The sequence below is a fragment of the Rhipicephalus sanguineus genome, chromosome 6 (genome assembly GCF_013339695.2).
Source record: "Rhipicephalus sanguineus isolate Rsan-2018 chromosome 6, BIME_Rsan_1.4, whole genome shotgun sequence".
NCBI classification, from domain to species: Eukaryota; Metazoa; Arthropoda; class Arachnida; order Ixodida; family Ixodidae; genus Rhipicephalus; species Rhipicephalus sanguineus.
In genome coordinates this window covers 174,915,273-174,921,272 of record NC_051181.1, presented here as the reverse complement: position 1 = coordinate 174,921,272, position 6,000 = coordinate 174,915,273, and positions in this window count along the sequence as shown.

Genomic DNA, 6,000 nt, shown 5'->3' with positions numbered 1-6,000 from the left:
GACAGAGCAGGTCCGGAACGGCGACGATGACATGAACGCTGACAGAGACGAGGACCAGGTCGCGCCAACGAAGGACAAGGCCAGGACAGAAACGCCGACGCCTGCTGTGAGTGCCGACAGCGAGAAAAGGGCCACAAGAAATGCAGCGGCTGCGGCGGAGGCCACGACAGATGCCACGAATACGACGCCAAAGGCGGCCGCGGGCAAGGTACCTGCGCGGGACCTCTGGGTGAGCGGCAAACACGGCATGGTTGGGTCCCCCAACGTCGTCAGTGACTCCGACACGGCCGGTGCACGCTGTCTCGCCTCTTTGACTACGAGCACCGCCGAGGAAGAAAACAAACGCGTCCAGCACCTGCATCCCGGCGAACGGCACGGAAAGGTGATCCCGGTCGAATTCACGGGTAACGGGGCCGGTGACGCCCTGCGCAAGTGCAAGACGGCAGCTGCCGCGTTGGCGGCCACGAGGACCACGGGCGCCGTCAAGGAAGGCTGTGAAGCGGTTTCTTCAGAGGGGGGGGAAATGTGGGAATCGCCGCCGATAAACCCCCTCTCCCCCAATGACTACGACACGAGCTATGATCCGACGGCAGTGCGCATGCTCCACGCGTCAGGCGGAACGTATAAGGAGCGACCGTGGACAGCCATGGGGGAGTGGCCGACAGACTGTCGCGGAGAGCACTTGTGTGCGCGGCGTGCGACCCGCCGGGGCCAAGGTTAAGGGCCGGAAGTTTTACTCTTGTTTTTGCATTACCCTTCAAGTTTGTCTTAACTAATAAATGTTATCCTAGTTCTTCAGCATTCTCTGACGGCGTTCTTTGGGGCGGACGAACACGAACCCCACAACGTCAACGACTCGCAGAGAACACGCATCTCCATACCACGGCCATGTCTTGCCTAGAGGAATCACTCGTGCAGTGCGCCGTCATAGAAGCTCATGTAGCAGGTGTAGGAACTGTCGACGCCTTCCCAGACAGTGGCTCCAAGATCACCATATTGACTGAAGACCTTATTGTTCCATCATCTGCCTTCACACCTTGGAAAAAGCCACCTATCTCTGTCGTGGGAGGAGGTACAGTTATGCCAGCAGCAGGCTCATAGCTAGAAATTTTTTTCGGGGGGGCCCACTTGCTGAAAATCTTGACTTTTTGAGAACACCAATTCTTATTATTTATTTTTGGTAAAAACAGATACTTCACCAAAATTTTAAGGGTAGGGCGCCTAGCCCCCCCCCCCCCCCGGCTACGGGCCTGGCCAGCAGGTACAATGTCGACTTCCATTTCACTTGGCCCCATATCTGCGACGCTTCTCCGTAACCCCCTACCTCTGATCCTCGCCGAAGACTACAGGCAGAACTCATCGTGAAGCCACCAAAGCCCACGGAAAATCACCACCCAAGCACAAATACAGTGCCCTTCTGTCATCAAAAACTCTTCCCAAGAATGGCCAATGCCATATTTCTCCACAGCCAGCCCTTGTTGGCTTCAGCTCATTTTACTACTGGAGCCCTACAGCTTGAACCCCTTCCCGATAACAACCAACCGCCACGGCTATCACTGGTATGCCATGAACGCTATTTGAGAACGGAGTCAAAGACAAGACAGTGGAGTTGCACCACTGTTCAGCCAGCTCAACAACAGACGAGACAAGTTCCCTACTGCGTGAAGCACAAATTGGTAAACAACTCTCCAGCGAAGAGTCAGCTGTCATCCAGGAAGTCCTTGAGGAACATATAAAACTCTTCGCTACCGACGACAATGACCTGGGTCTTATTGAGGGAGCTTTACATTCCATTGATCTGGTGCCTGGAGCCGTCCTATATAGCCGACAACCATACCATTGTGTTGCTGATGTTAGAGCATTTACTGAGCAACAAACCAATGAGCTCTTTAAAAAAAAAAGGTATCATCAAGCCATCTTCTAGCCCATGGGGGCCTTTCCTACATTTGTCGTTTCAAGAGGCACCAAAAAGCACCTCTGCGTAAACTATATTCCTCTCAATAAGCAGACCATCAGCGTTGCCCAGCCGCTACCTCGTGCTGAGCATATTATGGACGACATTGCTGGATGTTCCCTCTTCGGATCCTTAAACCTGAAATTTGCCTACTGGCAAAATCGAGTTCGAAAAGAGATTAGCCTAAGACATCATTCATAACCCACAATGGCACTTTACAGTGGACTCGGATGCCATTTGGTCTAAAGAACGCCCCTGGAACCTTTCAGAAAGTCATGCAAGCCATCTTTCAACTGCTGAAGCCGCCCCATGCGAAATGTGGAGTTCGTGTATATATTGACGATATCCTTCTATTTGCCACCAACTTCCTTGTGTTTGTGTATTTGCTCTAGGAAGTTCTTAAGTCTCCTTCTTAAAAGTGGCTTCAAGGTCCCACTCGCCAAATGCCAGATTGCAGTGCCATCCTTGACATTCCTGGGATACGTGCTCTCTCAGGAAGGCAAGCAAGCAAACCCAGCAAAAGTTGAAGCAATTTTGAAAATGCCAGTGCCAACGAATGCTAAGTCAATGCTATCCTGGCTACAGACAGCATACTTTTACAAAGATTTATACCCAACTTTGCCAAGGTTTCAGCACCTCCTCAGGCGATTGTCAGAAGTGGGACTTGCGAGTGGACTCCAGCTTGTGATTCGGCCTTCGAAGCCCGCCGAAAAGCATTAACTTCAGCCCCTATACTTGGTCATTCTGACCCTTTGGCCCCAACTACAGTAACAACAGATACCTCTGCCATGGAACTAGGTGCTGTGCTATCTCAGCGCCAAGGAGCTAATGAAGTTGTCATCGAATATGCCAGCAGAGCACTCTCAGCGTCTGAAAAGAATTTGCACAGCAATGTTTGGGAATGTTTGGCAGTTCATTGGGCCATCTGTTTGAAGTTTCGTCCATACCTCATAAACAGGACGTTTTGCCTCCTGATGGATAATTGGACTGTGGCTTGCCTTACCACAAATATTAATCCCTCCCGCCGGTTTACTGGCATGCTGATGGACCTCGTCAAATTCGACATGACAGTTCAACACAAGCCTGGGAAACAGAATGTTGTTGCCGACATGTTGTCCCGACAGTCCCGCCTTTCGTGCACCACATTTCATTCTATGAGAACGTCAACTTCAAGAAGACGATCAAGAGTGCTCATCCATACGACACCAGCTGTTAACTAATAGCGAAGGAGGTTCCGACTTCCTCATTGTGGATGACATCCTGTATCACTGCACACTGTCCAGTTTGAACAGCGTTGTTGCACCCTCTAAGCTACGCCAATCAATTCTTGAAATGGCTCACGACAACAATGACCATATGGATGCAAAGCGTAGCCTCAAGAAGTTATAAGATCGCTATTGGTGGCCGCACATGACCACTACTGTGAATATGTGCAAGCTTGTCAAATTTATCAAGCCTACAACCGCCCTACGACAAGAAACGCGGGGAAAATGTGCTTTATGCCAACGACTGCAGTTCCATTTACTGCTATTGCAATGGACCACATTGCCATGCCTCTCGGCGACAACAGCAAGCACATCCTGAACGTAATCGACTTTGCTACCCACTTTATAGCCCCTGGTGCCGTGTCCACAACGAACACAAAGGAAGCAATTCAACACTGGTATTCTGTATTTTATCGCTATGGCGTCCCTTACGACTGTCTGTCAGATCATGGCCATGCCTTCGATTCCCATGAATTTAAGCGATTTCTGAAGCTTCATGAAATTCAACAGCACTTCTCTGTTCCATACCGTGCGTCGAGTAATGGACTAGTTGAGCGAAGCAATGCAACTCTCGTCTCGGTGCTTAAGAAAATGTGCAACGCTGAACCTTCACTTTGGGAATCAAAACCCGTCGCAGCTGCCTTGGCCGTCAACACCACGATCAACGCAAACTTAGGATTTTCGCCTTTCGAACTGCTACATGGGTATATTCCGAAACTGCCAACAGAGAAATTTCGCCATCCAGTAACTACCTTCGAGACAAGATTACTGAACCTCACGGAACGTCGTGCAGAAGCTCAAAACAACTCGGTACGTGCCCAACAACAGCGAAAATGTCGCTACAATGAATCGCATCGTGACGCCAAGTTTCACAATGGACAATACGTCTGGCTTCAGCGCCAAGAACCTACACAGACGGCACAGCCAAACTCGCCCCTATGTTCAAAGGCCTCTATAAAATTGTCGACGAAAAGACTCAAGTCACCACGTGGTTCGGCGAGCCACTGCCGACCCTGCCAGCACAACTTCGAGAGACGAACGAATCGTCCATTCAAGCCAAATTAAGCCATTTCGCCCGCCGTACTTTGACCAAGCTCTTGTGAACCTGCAGCCATTTTCTCTTGCTGCACCACCTGATTTTGCAGCCAGTCAAAATGACACAGGACTGTCTCCTACGCCTTTAACGACGCCCGTTCAAACTACCTCCGATGAAGAACCATGTCCTGAAGACCTCCCAGTAGTCGCAGATTGTATTGAAGATCCTGCGCTAGCACAAGAGCCCCATAGTCCCAGTCGCCTGCATCGTCGTATTCGTCAGCCCAGATGGCTTGACGACTACGATGTCTGACGCAATCCGTTCTTAGCTCCGCCACTGCCACCAGCCCCATCACTGTGCGGTTTCGGAGGCTTTTTCCTGTGCTGAAAATTACGACCACTGGACTTGGTCGCCAAAGAGGGGGTGGGATGTGAAGTGTCAGCCATCCCGCAGTGGAATAATTGCTGTCTGGGCAAGTTGAAATTGGTTATGCACCTTTGAAGCGGGCGGCGCAAAAACAAGGACAAAAGGAAGGTACGACACACCACAGAGCGCCTCTCACAACTAACTTTATTAGAAAGAACATTCACTATGTAAACCTTCACCATGTATCACATGCTCTTACATCATTGATAGCCGAAAAGAGACGGAAACATGTGCTCCTGTAAAGATTAGAAACTTACAAAAAACGATGATCACATGTACACTTTTTTTTCTATGTGATGAACCGATTGAGGAGAGAAATTTCATCGTCATGCAATGCTATTGAGGGCATGCTTACACATAGACTGCCTTTTTTGTTAATGTGATAAGCCTGAACAATTTCTCTGGTAGCTTGATCGTTATGTCTGAAAATACATAATGATGATATACATAGGCGCCACATGCTTGAAAGGATGATTTTGTGCACGGGCAGTATTTTTGTTACATTTTATGTAGTTACACTGCTCACTGCTATGCGCATGTTAATGCGGGCTTGAGATCAAGTTACGGCAGCTACAATCACAAACCGTTTCCGCCGCTGCAGTTTTGCGGCTGGAACCATACAAGGAAGTGTTGATGACAGGGCTTGAAGCAATGCGTGACATACTTATTGATGTCAGTTAGTATTATGTCGAAGTCAAGAGTGGTGGTGCATCGGTGTGCGTTGCCCTAACGGATGAAGACATTATCACTGAAGTAGGAGGCAGGCACACAATCACCAACGAGATGGAAGGCAAGGACGACGAGGAGTGGGTCCGTGTGCGTCCGTCAGTGCCAGAAGTCATGGAAGCACCGAGTGTAGGGCGCCTTTTCAGCTTTGAAGAGAGCGAGAACGAGTCCCTGCATCACAATTTCCGCAGCAGAGGGGCTGCAACTACTTATAGCCTTCAGACAAAATAAAGGCCGCAAGTGACCATGGAGCAAAAAATGCACCCATTCTTTTTGCTCACATTTACTAGCTCGAATTTTATTCAGTTCGAATTGACTTAACGGTCCTATTAAATTTCAATGAATGAGCTTTTACTGTAGTATAAAATGAGCTTTATGATTTACACAGTCCAACTAGCCAACAAATTGGGTACTTGCACAGCACAAACTGTGCAAGTACTTATCAGATTCGGCTTAGGGCCATCTTGGCTTTGCACTGCATAAACCGTGGAAGTCAGTACATGATAAAGGTATACTATGGTACTGTTTCTGAAGGCTGTGTTGATGCCATCCATGTGCTCCATGCAATTTCATTCGCAACTTGTTTATGCAGA